The sequence below is a fragment of the Dipodomys merriami genome, unplaced genomic scaffold (assembly GCF_024711535.1).
Source record: "Dipodomys merriami isolate MVZ:Mamm:240054 unplaced genomic scaffold, mDipMer1.0.p SCAF_1, whole genome shotgun sequence".
Taxonomy (NCBI): domain Eukaryota; kingdom Metazoa; phylum Chordata; class Mammalia; order Rodentia; family Heteromyidae; genus Dipodomys; species Dipodomys merriami.
In genome coordinates, this window is record NW_027202270.1 from 99,827,190 (window position 1) to 99,843,232 (window position 16,043).

The window sequence follows — 16,043 nt, forward strand, 5'->3', positions numbered from 1 at the left end:
AAATAGAATGAAAACAAAAGTAATAAAATTTTGTCTATAATTAACTTTGAAACATTGTAAATGACTTACTTTCAATATCAAATTGAGTATCTAATTGTCTTCATGAATTTCTGCTTTTTCTAGACTCATTCAGAGATGTGACACTGAGCTTATTTTAAAAAAACAGAAGATGATGCCTATGTAAAAACTAGTTTCACTACAGGAACCTGTCTGCCTTGTTTTGGGGCTAAGAGGGAATTTTTGAGTACACAGACTCAGTCTGGTAATCCTTTTTTTCTCTTGCCAATAATTGTTGAAATATAGCCAAATTGAGAAACTCTGCTCCTGTTTTGCCTTTGACAGTTGACTCAGGTTTGAAACTAAAACAAAAAATCTTTCCTAATTCAAATTTCAGCAAAACTCTATTGGCTCTATTTAGTACTAATTTCAATTATATTGTTATGCTAATTCCATGTTGAGTTAAATCTAGCTTTCAAAGTTGTAAATAATATATTGGCACTTAGAGGCTTTCTTATGGCAGTTTTAAGTTAGAGGCTTGATCTTCTCTTTTCTCCTTCCCTTCTTTCACCTCTTTATTTTTTTTCCTGCTCTCCTTTTTCTTTGTAACTCTATGTTTTTTTTTATCTAGTCATTTGTTTCTTATCCAAACACTCATACAGACTAGCTTGTAAAGATCTGACCACTGGAATCCAAGTCATTGGGTTTTTCTTAGTAATTAAGAAATTTTTAAAAATAATTCTAAATAAGAAAATCATTAATTTAAGATTCATTTCTTAAACTTCTTTATATCATAGACTCTCAGATCCCATTATTGTGTGCACTATCCAGAGACTATTATCTTTCTGCTAGCAAGCTCAGTAGTGGTGATTTCATTAGGCCAAACTACAATAAATTGTTACTAATTTGAATTTGTTGTATTCTAGTTTTGCATTCAATTTGTAAATCTACTTTGCTTTTAGAGTTGTATAACAGCTATAAACAAATAAGGAGCATATGGGGGGGTCTGTTTATATATGTAAGTAATTATTTAAGTCATTTCTGTAATCTAAGGGGAATTTCTTGCTTTACAGGGGGTCATGTATAGATCATTTGTGAAAATTTCTGTTCTAGTTCTTTGAACATTTTATTGTTCATCAGTTCCATGTCTCTAAATTTAATGTTCTCTCATTATTTCTCCGAACATTTGGTCATTTAAAATCATTTGTAAAGATTGCTCATTCCTCAATAAACATGACCTCCTGCTAATCTACTTGACCTTTTTGTGCATATGGTAATTTTTTTCTTTTTTCAGAATACAAAGGGTTTATAAGTGACTTTGGAAAGTGTAGTCTGATTCTAAAGGAGTTTACAATTTGTATGAATATCAAGGGCATAACCCTGACCATCATCCTAAATAGTTTTTAAACTATGTATCATTCAACAAAGTGTCTAGCTGTTAAGATTTTTAGAGAGTAAGTATGAAGAGGTTTTATATATTTCTCAAATCATAAAATTGAATGCCAACCTACTATTTTTTTTAATAGCTTTGCCTAATTTTTTTTAGGGGGAGGGGACGGGTAGGTCATGTTGTTACTACTTTTCAAGAGCTGTGGAAGGAAATAATTACGACCATAAACACAGAGAAAGAAAGGTGTAGCATTAGTCCTTTTGGGTTTGCTGTTCTCTTGTGTCTTTGTCTCAGCAATACCAGGAATTCTTATATGATTTGACGCATTTTCTTTTTGTAATAAGGGAAATTGGATTTTAAAAATTGAGTGGATATTGTTTCAAACAATTGTTTCACCGTTGGGGTTAGGGCGGGACAACAGGAAGGAGAAAAAAGCAGCAAACTTCTAGCTGTCTTATGGACATGCCATTTCGTCATCAATGGTGTCATTTTCAAGCAGCTCAGGCAAACCTTTGACCTCACTTCAATCCGTTGGATACAGTAGCCACCTCAATATGAAGCTTTTGATCTTTAGCCCTCATTTCACAAGACGGGTAAGGCTATATACTTTTCACAACGGTTTTGTGATCATAAAACTGTGAATATCTGATATTAATTTATACTTCCTGCAGGTAAGTCTGTCCAGCACCTTTGTCTTGTGTGTGTATATATATATATATATACATAAAACTATATATATAACTATACATATATAAATATATATATATATATAACTATATATACACACACACACACACAGGGTACACTGTTGACAACATACTGAGTGAACTGCTTCCTTTAAATAGGGAGGTAGAAGAAAGTACAAGAATGATTGTGCCTTTCAACTTTTAGTGAACTGTATAACTCCTCAATCCACCTTTCTGGCCAGCGAGCTGGGCTTCACCTGGCTCTCTTTGGCGTGGTGGACGTTCGGTGGCTGGGTACCTGGCTGGTGATGGGGAGGAAAAGACACCAACGAGGAGGCGTGGCCGCCAGGTCCGGGATTCCCCGCCTTCGACCCCGCCCCCTGCGCCTGCGCAGAAGGACACAGGTGACCTGAGGAGAGGGGGCGTAGTCGCTCCACGTTTCTCCACCTGGCGCCTGCGTAGAAAGGGCAGGTCAAAGCGGTTCTAGACCAGTCTGTGTGCCCAGACTCTGACTTGAGAGCCTGCGTCTCAGTGACATATCAATAACGAGTTAGCTCTTCTGGGAGGAGCGTGCTCGACCCAGAACCACAGTGACCCAACAGCAGGTCAGCAGATTCCCAAGCTCCTGCCCCCGGGAGCAGGCGAGGCTCCCGGCATGCTCCGCGGCGGACCGGCGCGCGACCGCTTCGGTTTTCTCGGCCAGGGGCCCGCGGACAGGACTCTTACCCAACGTGCTCTGGGCTTCATTTACATGTCTCACCCGACAGGTGAGGGTCACAGGTCTGTCACCGCAAGGCACAACCTGTCAATCGACACACCAGACTTAACTCCTCCCGGCTTGTTCAGACGTGCTCACCAACGTCCCTAAGCCGTAGGAGGCAGATACAAAGGCATGTGATGTAGTCACCCTAAGTAGAAGAGGAGGGAGGCTCTCAGCCTTTATAGGGGCTGTGGCCGGCTATGGAAGCGTGCTCGCTTCGGCAGCACATATACTAAAATTGGAACGATACAGAGAAGATTAGCATGGCCCCTGCGCAAGGATGACACGCAAATTCGTGAAGCGTTCCATATTTTGCTCAGTCCACAGCCAAAGATCGAAAACATCCTGGGTTTCTGGGTTCAAAGCTCTCTACCACTTGAACCACAGCGCCGCTCCCGGCTTTTGGTGGGTGCATTGGAGAGAAGAGTCGCACGGGGACTTTCCTGACCGACTTTCCTACGATGGGAAAAGGAGATGTTGCGGGGCCTCCAGGGCGTGTAGTTTCAGGAGCAACGAGACCAGCCCCGCTTCCAAGTTCAGAGTCGGGATACGCATTCCATCTCTTACTAGACTTTTTACCGGAACCTCCCAAAATATGGAACGCTTCACGAATTTGCGTGTCATCCTTGCGCAGGGGCCATGCTAATCTTCTCTGTATCGTTCCAATTTTAGTATATGTGCTGCCGAAGCGAGCACGCTACTACGCCTGGCCACAGGCCTATATAAGGTGTCAACAGCCCCACACCTCTTCTACTCAGGGTGACTAAGCCACCGCCTTTGTATCTATTTCAGACAGTTTAGGAAACATTGTGAGACCTTCCTGACGACACCAGTAGGTGTGGTGTCTGGTGTCCCGATCGATAGGCCCTGCCTGTGGAGCTTGCCTATCGATCGGGTGGTGTATGCAAATGAAGCCCGGAGCACGTTGGGTACGGGGCCCCGAGCAGGCTGAGGGCTCCAGGCTCCGCCGCGGAGCATGCCGGGACGGCGGGCTCGCGCCTCCAGTCGCTGGCTCTGGAGCCTGAGCCCTGTCCAGGCTGCCGCGGCGACCCGAGGATCTGTGTGCGGCGCGGCGTTCCCGCGCCCAGACGTCTGTGATGAGAGTAGAGAAGCGCCATCACGTCGTCATTACGTCATGTAGAAGAATTAGCGTAACTCTCTCTTGTCACGTCATTCTCCGATGGCATTTATCCCTGAATTGCAGTAAGAACCCAAACAAGGCCTCACGTTGCACTCAGGACGGTGACTCTTAGGTCTCTATTGTCCCCCGCCGGTCCGACCTCTGCGTGTGAGCCAGTTACTCCTTATGTTGTCATTTAATTTATTACTCCCTTCATTCCTTGAAAATTTATCCTTGGGTGTTAGGGATTGGGTTTTGGAAATTACATATATAATATATGTAATATCATATAATATATGTATAATATGATAAACATATATAATATAACATATAATATAATGTTATACCATATATACATATATAATATACTATATACTATATAATATATGATATATATCATATATCATATATACATAATATATATATATGAGAGAGCGCCAAATTAATAAATTACTTCATGCACCCCTTATTAGTGGGGTAACTTTGATTAGGTGTTAAGGGTTAGAGCTTCTGGTTATTTACATATATATGTATTTAATGCACACATTACTGGCAGGAGGTACTTCCCCTCACATTTTAACGGTAGATGTGTAACGTGTAGCTGGCAAGAGGATGGTGACAAACTCTGACCTTGAGTTCTATGGCATCAGCCTGACCCCTATCTTAATAAAAGCTTCACTTAGCCTTAGCCAGGTTCTGGTTGCTCATGTCTGTAATCCTAACTACTCAGGAGGCTGGGATCTGAGGACTGCAGTTGGAAGTCAGTCTGGGTAGTAAAGCCTCCATGAGACTTTATCTCCAATAAAACGTTCAAAATCTGGAAGTGGAGTTGTGGCTCAAACTGGCTCAAACTAGCCTTGAGTGAAAGAGCTGAGGGACAGCACCCAGGCCTTGAGTTCAAGCCTTACAACAGGAAAAAAAAAATGCTTCCAGGAACCCAGGGGCAGTGACTCCCATTTGTAATCTCAGCTACTCCGGAGGTTGAGATCTAAGGAATGTAGTTCAAAGCCAACTTGGGAAGAAAAGTACTACAACCCTTATGTCCAATTAACCAGCAAAAACCTGGAAATACAGCTGTGGCTCCATGGTAGAGTTACTAACCTCGAACCTCGAATTCAACCCCCAGGAGACCAGCATTCCCCTCCCCCCAATTTTCCAGAAGTCTTTGACTCAGTGGTTTTAGAATATAATAACGAACATTGGGGCTGGGAAGGTGGCTCAGTGGTAGAACGCTTGCCTTGCATGCTCAAGGCCCTGGGTTCGATTCCTCAGCACCACGTAAGCAAAAAGAAAAAGCCGGAAGTGGCGCTGTGGCTCAAGTGGTAGAGCGCTATCCTTGAGCTGAAGAGCTGAGGGACAGCGCCCAGGCCCAGAGTTCAGGCCCCACGACCGGACCCAAAAAAAAAAAAAAAATAACGAACATTGTCCAGGTAGAGGTTCTAATAGTGTGTTTTAACTCTTGGTTTATGACTTTCAAGAAGATAATCCTTAAGACCTCTGTATTCCATGTCAAAGAATTAAGAGGATAGGATGAAGAAAAAACAAGAGGAATTAATGTTGCATCCCTGGATCTTTTCATCCTGCAACCAGATGCTTTTCATAATGGGATTACTTAAATTAACAAATTATCTTTCTTATTAAGGCTACTGTGAAGTTGTGTGCAAGTCTCTTCACTGTAGAGGAGACTCTTCTGAAATCTGATCAGGTTATCATTGAGAGCCAGACCAGGTGGCCAGAGGAAGAGGGCTTCTAGGTCACACCCTTTGACTCTGCTGTTCTTAAAATTTTTTTTTTTTATTGTGAAAATACTGTACAGAGGGGTTACAATTACATGGGCAAGGTAATGAGTACATTTCTTATCAAGCATTGTGGCCTCCTCCTTTGTTTCCCCTTCCCAGCCCTTCTCATCTTCCTTCTTAAACTTTTTGTAGACTCTTGTGAATAAGCAAAAGTAGCTTCTCCTCTCCTTTGCACTATCTCAGTTTGAATGTAGGGTTTTTGAATATTTTCTGCATGTCAATGAAGTTGTATGTGTCTTAAGAGCCTCATTCATTAGACAGTGGCCATTCAAACTTAACATTTTGGGTTTTGTTACTCTATTCTCTCCTATCTGTTACACAGGTGTCTTTTTTTCAAATCCTCCTCTGCAGTTATTTCCTCCTGTTTTTCTTTTCCCATGTTGCACCTTTCCCATTCATAGTTCATATCTCACAAACTGAACATGTTTATCCAGTTTTTGTTAGGCCTTTATTATCCTATATCATACTCATATCTTTATGTATTTGCAACAGCAAAACTATACTGGCTTCTGTTACACTCAGAAATATTTAAAATTCTTTATTTGCATTTTGACGAAACAATTATTTTTACTTTGGTTAAATATATGAGAATTTGCAATCTCTTAAGAAGGAAATACAGTACTACTTATTTTATTTTGTGCCTCTCCTGGGGCTGGAACTCAGTACCCTGGCTTTTTTGCTCAAGGCTAATGATACACCTCTTGAGCCACAGCTCCATTAACAGCTTTTTAAAAAAATTAATTTTATTGCCAAGGTGATGTACAGAGGGGTTATAGTTACATATGTAATGGAATGATAACATTTCTTGTCGAACATTGTTATCCCTCTCGTTTCTCTCCCACTTTCCCTCCTCCCAACTCCTTCCCTCAAGTTGTAAAGTTCATTTCCAACATATTGTCTTGTGAGTATCCCTGTGGCATTGGTTCACAATTTGTCTTTTGGCCAGTTTCATAATGTTGGTTGTTGTGAAGAGATCTTTGATAAACATGCACAAGCACAAGCAAGTATATTTCTTGTATATTGATTTACACTTCTTTAGATATATTTCCAAGGGTGGTATGGTGGGGTCATATGTGGGTATCTGTACATGTGTATATACATGCATATATATACACATATGTATATATGCACTCAAGGATATATGGGTGTATATGTACACACATAGACATGTGTATACATACACATCCATTTGTACACATATACAAATAGATGTGTATATATGTGTATGTATATGTGTGAGAGAGAGAGAGAGAGAGAGAAAGCCAGAGATAGAGAGAGGAGCTGCCATTTTGATTTCTATCATGGTTGCATGAGTTTACTTTCCCACCAGCAATTTCCTTTTCTCTGCATCCTCACCAGCATTTATTATTTATTACCTTTCTTTCTAGTACTGGGGCTTGAAATTAATCAGGGCCTCACATTCACTCTGCTTGGTTTGCTCATTGCTGACACTCTATCACTTAAACCATGTCTCTTGATGGATTTGTTGACTTCTTCTAAGAACTGTGTTTAATTCATTTGCTCATTCATTAATTCAATGGTTGTTTGAATTGTCTATTCTAGATATTAATTATTCATCTGTTTAATAACTGGAAAATATTTCTCCCATTCGGTGGGTTAAGTCTTGGTTGTGGTGTTTCTTTTGCTGAGCTGAAACTTTTTTGATGCAGTCGCATTTGTCAATTATAGCTCTTATTTTCTGGGCATTAGAGGTTCTATTCAGAAAAATTACCTTGACTATGTGTTCCAGAGTTTTCCTGTACTACTTTCAAAGTTTCAGATCTTATGTTAAGATTTTTGATCCATTTGGAGCTGATGTTTGGTACAGAGTGAGAAGAATTTAGTTTCAATCTCTTAATGCTAAATAAAATTCCTAGAGAACTAAATTTGTATGGGCCTTGCTATAGAGGTTATCAAACCCCTTGTAAAACAGATTCTATGATGGTTGGTGATCCATTTAAACCACAGAAATCAAATGTAGGTATGTAGATGCTATTGGTATTGTGGAAGGAGATGTAGTAATTACACATAAGAAGTAGGGAGCAGAGAGTGTGCATTACTGCATTTAGAGAATAGAATGGGGGAATTTGTAGGTAGATTATAGACTCTAGGTTGAGAAAGTAATCTGAGAAGGTTTTCATGTGGCAACTAGGGTGCTAAGAAACTGGATTCTAGAAAATGTTTCTACAAAGTGCTCATGGTATAGTCCACATCCGTTTTTCTTCTTCTAGTTTGCTACCGGTCTTCCTTCTTCTTCTACCATTTTACCACTTATTTACAGTTATATGCTGCCTAAAAGATCCTGCATCTACCTCCTCTAAGATCTTTCCCTCTCACTGGGAGAGATAAATAAGATGCTGTACTTTGTATATTTTACCTGTATCATCTTATCTCATAATACCAGTAATTCTATGATACAGTATTATGAGAGATCTTTCAAAAATCTCTAAGGATGTTTCCAGAATACTAGCAAATTATGATTTTTTTTTTTGGGTCAGTCATGGAGCCTGAACTCTGGGCCTGGGCACTGTCCCTCAGCTCTTCAGCTCAAGGTTATCACTCTACCACATAAGCGACAGTGCCACTTGCAGCTTTTTCTGCTTATGTGGTGCTGAGGAATTGAACCCAGGGCCTCATGCATGCTCTTCCCAGTCCCTTTTGTTTTGAGACAGATTTTTACTCTACAGCTTTGTAGTTCAGGCTGGCCTTAAACTCACGATCCTCCTGCCTCTTATTCCTGAGTGCTGAGATTATAAGTGTGCACTACCATGCCCACCATTTTAAAACCATGTTGATAAGGGTGGTTGCAGAAGATCTCTTAAGATCTTCTGTCATTAATGGAAAATGAGTAATACATGCTTTGCTTTGGTTGTTTGGAATAAATAAGCATGTCTGAGAGTCAGATTTGACTTAATGAATGTCAGTAGCAAGTCTGGTAATATCAATATCTTTCTTTTTTTGGGGGCGGGGGTCCGGTCGTGGGGCCTGAACTCTGGGCCTGGGCGCTGTCCCTCAGCTCTTCAGCTCAAGGCTAGCGCTCTACCACTTGAGCCACAGTGCCACTTCCGGTTTTTTTCTTTTTGCTTATGTGGTGCTGAGGAATCGAACCCAGGGCCTCAGGCATGCAAGGCAAGCGCTCTACCACTGAGCCACCTTCCCAGCCCTAGTAATATCAATATCTTTCTAGGCAAGCATAATGAACATTCCTTGCCAAGGAGAACTGGGGGATGAAACTGCTGAATCCATTAAACATGCACTAGCTCAGGTGAGTCATGGAAGGCTTAAGAGCAATTGCTTTCTCAATGGTGTACCTGGCTAATATATAGTAAGCTTGGTTCTTCAAACCTTGTTTTTCTATCTTCAAATGGAATCTTAGATATGAGGTGTTTTGCTATGCTGAGAGCCCGTAGCCAGTGCGTAGCCAGGCATTGTGAGCAGAGACAGTTTTCATATACTGTTATCCTAGTGGAGTCCTATATTCTAAAGCATCAGATTCAGGGCAAGATAGAAGCAGTCAAGAGAGATTTAAGATTCTGTTTGGCATGTTAGAAGATAACTAGTAGTATGTAGGCATTATGAATGGAATGAACCATTCTTCTTGATGGGCTGATGGGAGAAAGGAGTTTTCCCTGACCAAATGAGCCTTCCAGAGCCTCAGTGATAGGAGGAGTTAATAGCAAACAAATTCTTAATTGCACGGATGAGAAATTGAGGCTCTAAAGGATTTGTCTAAAGCTACACAGCGAGGACCAGAGTAGGAATCTAGTCACTCCCTTCAGTTAGTCATACAATTAAACTTATTTACTTATTTATTTATTATTGTGCCAGTCTCGGGGCTTGAACTCAGGGCCTGGGTGCTGTCCTTAAGCTTTATGCTCAAGATTAGTATTCTGCCATTTGAGCCACAGTTCCACCTCTGGCTTTTGTGGTTGTTAATTGGAGGTAAGAGTCTCACAGACTTTCCTACCTGGGCTGGCTTTGAATTGTGATCCTCAGATCTCAGCCTCCTGAATAGCTAGAATTTCAGGCATGAGCAACTGTTGCCTGACTGTAGTTGAACTTATTTTTAAGGCTCCTAATTCAGTCTTGTATCTAATGTGAACTTAATAGGAGAAGCCTATAGATCTATTAAATCCTTTATTAGCAATTAGGCCAGATAATCACAAGTTTATATACTAGATAATAAACTTCCAGTTATGGTCTGAGAGAAAAGTTAAAAATGCTTTACATAAATATACAACATATGAAAAAATTACAATCTCACTCTAACGACAAATTCAGTTCTTCCTAATGTTCTTTTCTTTTTCCTACTTCATTTTTGTGATGACTTTGGGTTTCCTGGCATGAATGATATGTGTGAGGAGCAAAATAGAATTTTCTTTGGTGTCCTGCTAATGTAAACTCTATGCTAAATGGAAATAGATAAAAGTTTTAGGAATAAATCAGACTGCTTACATAAAAACAGGCACATAATTCACTCCTTTCTTTGATAAGAGGTATTTTACTGTGCTAAGAGCTCATAGCTAGTGTATAGCCAGGCTTTGTGAGCAGAGACAGTTTTCATTTACTATTTCCCTAGAGGAATTCCATATTCCAAAACATCAAATTCAGGGAATGAAAAATCTATAGGTTTAAAAATCGATCTCCTTTTGTATATGTGGGACCTTTTCAAATTATTTGTTTTTCTTTTTAAAAAATTGTAGTAAAATAGGGGCTTCTTCTGTTCTTTCTCTTCATTATTATTTGTTCTTTTATTCTTTGGTAACTTGATGAAAGAGGAAGAAGGTCTGCAAGCCCATTAGTCTACTGAAGCCCTACTATGAAAGATGTCAGGTATTAATAATGATGCAAAGATGATATAGGTGGTGTCCTTCTGAGACTCTGAAGGACTAGAAAGTTTATTGGAACTTCCCTTCCTTAGAGATAAAGCCATGGCACTTTAGAAAAAAACATGAGTAGAAGAAATAATGGAGACATGGAAGACTAGAGAGAAAAGGACTTCCCAAACCAGACCCCAAACAAGTTCTGCCAGGAATGAGGAATCACTTGATGGGGAAGGTACAGGGGCCCATGTACATTTGTGATACTTATATCAGTAAAAGCTATTGTTTTGGAAATACCAAAGGTAAAATACAATTTGACATCAAAACTGATATTTCTTTTCAAATGAAAGATACCATTACTGATTATGCTGATGTAAAGTTGCCAAACTATCCGGAAAATCTGGATTATAGTCACATGCTAAACCCATATATTCTCTGACTAATTGGTCTGAAAAGGTTTATTAGTTCACTCATTCAAAATACAGTTGTTTTTTTTGGGATCTGGTCGTGGGGCCTGATCTCTGGGCCTGGGCGCTGTCCCTCAGCTCTTCAGCTCAAGGCTAGTACTCTACCACTTAAGCCATAGTGCCACTTCTGGCTTTTTTCTTTTTGCTTATGTGGTGCTGGGGAATTGAACCCAGCGCCTCATGCATGCAAGGCAAGCACTCTACCACTGAGCCACCTTCCCAGCCCCCAAAATATAGTTTTTAAGCATCAATGTGTCTGGCACTGTATTAGGTGCTGAGGATATCAAATTGACCTCTTTTATCTTTATATCAGGATGAGCTGATCTTTTTTTAGCCTATCTTTTCATAACACTGAAGAGCAAGGTTCAACCTTCACAGGCTACTTCACCAACTGTGATACTTCTTACCAGGGCTGTGCATCTGGTCTTGCCCACATGATGGTGGTTGGACGTGAGGAGTCAGAGTAGTGGGCTTTTCTTCTTCCTCTGCCTTCATATCTTGGTTTTAAGCAAGTGAATGCCTAATCCTATAGTGAATCTTATTAAGTCCTTTACCCTTACTCATTCCGTCTGTTCTGTGTTTCATTCTCTGTCTCTCAAATGGCATACACTATATATTTTTCTCAGATTTTTTTTTCTTTCTCTCATCTCTTTCCGAGATACGCCTAGAGTCAAGAATTCTGTTCTGACTAAGGATTTTCCAGGACGCTGAGTTACTTTCTCTAGTGTGCCACTTCTCTTATCAGCATTTTTAAATGTTGTGTACTTGGGAGCTTGCAGTTGGTTTCACAGATCTTCCTGCTAGGGCCATAATTAGTGTTTTCCCAGGGTGCAAAATACCGATAGAGCCTTGGAGGCATGAAGACATGATGGCATTCTTTGGGTCACTAGGAGTGTCACTCTCAGCTTTTCTGCAGAATCCAGGTACTTGTCTGTCAATGTGTCATAATTTTGGCTCAGTGGGTCTTCATTAATTAGTTTACTCTCTTACTAACCAAACCACTCACATGCATTAGACCAATTCAATTTGACATGAGGTCTTGGAGCTTCTGTTGAGGGAATAGCAAAACTATAGTCTTCCCCAAGGCATATATTTTTGTTTATTGTAGTATATCTCCCTGGTAGGTACAGTAAGGTTTTTAACTCTAGAAGAATAAAAATATTTTAAAAAGTATGAAGAGTATGGTCAGTTCCAAATTTTGTCCTCTCTCAAGACACCTGGGTTTTCTGTCCGTCTTTTCTATTCGTTATTTGTATTGGCACCTCTCTTCCCCCTTTGTAAGATCCTTTGCAGGGAAGGTTCTTGTGTCCTTGTCATCTTTTGAGCTCTTCCACATCCTAGTGTTAAACTCATTGTTTTGCAAAGAGAAAATAATTAAAAAATGTTTCAAAACTCATTATCTTTGGCTTGTAAACTATAGTTCCCTTATTTGATACTTTCTTTACACTAAAAGATTCACTGCAAGTTTCTTAGATGGAACATATATAGCTACTCAAACATCTTTTGAGCTGTGAGATAATGTCAAGGGTGTAGAAAATATACAAGTCACTCTATCTAAAGTTTTCTGGAGATAGTTACCTTAGATGCAGAACCTTTAGTCCCCTAGAGATATAGGTAAAATGTGGGGTTACTGCTACATTCAGATGTGTCTTTTCTTGTTTATTGTTTACACACACACAACATTGTAGTCAGTGAAGGAAAGTTGTCTTAGAGTTAGGAATACTCTCGTAACTTAGCATCTAGGTTTGTCTTATAAGATGTCTAGAATCCTCAGTTACTCCTAAACAAATTAGGATAGTATCTACCATCTTGAACGGGATAGGGACTAATTAAATGCCAAAATACAAAGGAATACTATCATAGGAAGAATGCCCACTTGATACTCTACGATAGTATACTGTTACATTTTGACATATTTTTGTTGCTTCTCTTCATTAACAGTCTTTGTTTTGCTTATGGGACTTGAACTCAGGGCCTGGATACTGTCCCTGAGCATTTTTTGCTCAAGCGTAGAGCTCTATCACTTGAATCACAATTCTGTTTGTGGCTTTTTTGATGCTTAATTGGAGATAAGAATCTCAGGGATTTGCCTGCCTGGGGTGTCTTTGAACCGTGATCCTCTGTTCTCAACCTCCTGAATACGGTATGAGCCACCAGTGCCCATCAATCATTGGGTTTTAATCAATCAGTATCTATTATACTTCATTAACATCTGGATTAGCTCTAGTTGCCAGGATTTCTACTTCTGTTAAGCTTGAGAACAAGCCAAGTTTCTGCTTTGCTGTTGGTGGGTGTTGATAGAGGGATTGGTCATTCTGAACAGAGAAGTTTCAAACATTAAGGGACTTAATTGAGAATAAATACACAAAAATGTCTTATATCTCCTTCCTCTGTTTGGAAAGTACTTCAGGGATGGGTGGTGGGAAACATGACGTCCTACTATTATGCAGTAAAATCTTATAGGCCAATTGTGTGTAGGTATGCAGCCCTCACACGGCCTGCCTCCAGCTACCAACTGTTCGGCCCTACCAACAGTAGTCAGGAGGAAGGGGAGACCTTTTTTTTTTGTCATTAAAAAAAATAATTTTCTGCTCATCTACCTACCAAAAAGAAGGAAAGCTTTCGCCAAGATCAATGTCTTCATGATCAAGCCTCATTCTTGAATCAGTGAGGACACAGAATATAGTTGTTGATTTCAGAGGATATTCTTTGCCTATTTCTATCATTTTGTTTTGTTTGTCACAAGGAGCAATCCAGAAATACTGGTTATTAAATTTCTGGATGAGTCTTTTCTCTACTCCCTTTATGGGACCACATGATATTAATTGAAAAATCCTCTCCAGCTCTGATTGATATAATATCATATGTAGCCACTAAATCAGAGTTTCTGTTTTCTGGTCATCAGCTTAGGTTATAAGCTAGGTATAAACAGGCAGGCTGTAGTAGAAGGCTTCCTTGAAATTAGGAGGTGATAGGTGGGCTCTGCATTGACAGAAAAGGGTATGGCATTTCCCAACAAAGCTTAAGTATAAACCTTTGTGTCAGGGACAAGTAGTTTCTTGCTGTGGCTTGAAATATTTTAGGAACTTTTCTTTTGGGTAGAGTTTTATTTTATAGCCAGATGGACATGGAACTTGTGCTTCTCCTCTTCTAGCCTCGGAAGTACCGGGAATACAGGTATATACCAACACACTTAGAACTTGAACTTTTTTTTTTTTTTTTTGGATACAGTTGTGGGGCCTGAACTCTGGGCCTGGATGCTGTCCCTCAGCTCTTCAGCTCAAGGCTAGCACTCTACCACTTGAGCCACAGGGCCACTTCCGGCTTTTTTCTTTTTGCTTATGTGGTGCTGAGGAATTGAACCCAGGGCCTCAGGCATGCAAGGCAAGCGCTCTACCACTGAGCTACCTTCCCAGCCCCAGAACTTGAACTTTTGAACACAGGTTTAAGGAAAGCAATGAGACTCCACAGATATGAATTGTATATTGTTGATTAAGTGTCTTTGCAGCTACTTATGTTTTTCCCCCTTAGTAGACATAAATAAATAATCAATAGAATTGAGTTTTCTGAAGGTATAAGAATGAAGTTCTTAGAAATGAAGTTGGTAGAAAGCTCTGATTTTAGTATATTTAGTCCTTCTGTAAAACTGTATGATTCTAGGAAGGCCAAGAGGCAAAAAGAGAAAACAGCAGGCTTGAAAAATCTGAGAAAGACTCAATATGGCTTAAATATGGAAGGAGAATAAATTGTAGTGATAAATGAATTTGGAGAGGTGTGAATGGGGACAAAGTTATATAGAATATTTTCATTCAGGGCATTTGGACTTCATCCTAAAGCAGACAGAATTTTTAGTGAGGAATGTGGCATGTTTAGATATTGATTAGAAAGATCATTGAGTGCATTATAAATAATGATTGGGATAGAAGAACTGGTGGAGAGGCTCTTATAGCAGCTTGAGGAAATTATGGTCTGAACTAGGCTGGTGACCAATGAGACTAGAGAAAACTAGGTTGATTCAAGTCCTTAGTACTGGTTGTATATCAATATGGGTTAGGTGAAGAGGAGTGAAGTGTGCAGCATGACTCCCGGGATCATTTGAACAATGATAGAAGATGGTGCTATCAAAAAGACTGGGGATATAGAAAGAGAAACGAGTGTGGGAGGTGGTAGAGATGCGACATTCAGCATCTGTCACATGTGAGAAGCTTGTGGGACATTCTTCATATGTATAGTTGGCAGTTGGATGAATGAGTCCAAAATTCTGAACAAAACTGCCAAATAAAGTACAGATTTGGATGTTTATGATATAAGTAGGAAAATTGCCTTTGAGGGAAATGCCAATATTTAAAGACTTGACATACAGAGAGAAAAAACCTAATCATGAAGAAATCAGAGTTTAAACAAAAGGGAACTTTAAGTCATCAAGTATCTGTCATCAAATATTTCAAATTACTTATGATCAATAAGTCCTAGATTGGGGGGTAGCATTGAGGGGAGAAGTGTGTGTGTGTGTGTGTGTGTGTGTGTGTGTGTGTGTGTGTGTGTGTGTATAAAGGCATATTTACCCCATTCTCTGTGAATGACTTAAGTCAAGGTCACAGACTTATTTTTTTAAGTATCTCTGGGTTCTGTTGTCTCTAAGGATTTTACATAAAGCTAAAGAGGATGAGAAGAAATCCTTTTTATTCATTATACAAGTACACTAATACTAGCTAGCTGGAAAATTGACCTATAAATATTGTGAGTATGAAGTACTTTAAAAAAAAGTTATATCCTTTGACTCTGGTCTGATATGATGAATGGTGAAAATATACCTGAAGAGTGACAGGAAATATTAATGGAAGCAGTATACTGTCCTTCAGCCTTAGAAAAAGCAGTGGGCTGTATCTGTTCTGAGAGAGAATATTTGATGAGTAATGACCTTGATATACATTTTAAGTGCTCTGACAGGCAATGAGTGCTACTGTTACTCTATGACTATCAGATACTTCTTTGGGTGAG

General features: G+C 39.7%; 2 non-coding genes across 2 annotated transcripts; one reads left to right on the forward strand and one right to left on the reverse strand.

Moving 5' to 3' along the window:
- Positions 1 to 3,041: 3,041 nt before the first annotated feature.
- LOC138835628 (U6 spliceosomal RNA) lies at positions 3,042 to 3,148 on the forward strand. Its single transcript, XR_011374672.1, has one exon. It is a non-coding gene; the product is annotated as a U6 spliceosomal RNA (small nuclear RNA).
- Positions 3,149 to 3,422: 274 nt separating this feature from the next.
- On the reverse strand, positions 3,423 to 3,529 carry LOC138835635 (U6 spliceosomal RNA). Its single transcript, XR_011374674.1, has one exon. It is a non-coding gene; the product is annotated as a U6 spliceosomal RNA (small nuclear RNA).
- Between the last annotated feature and the right edge of the window lie 12,514 nt (positions 3,530 to 16,043).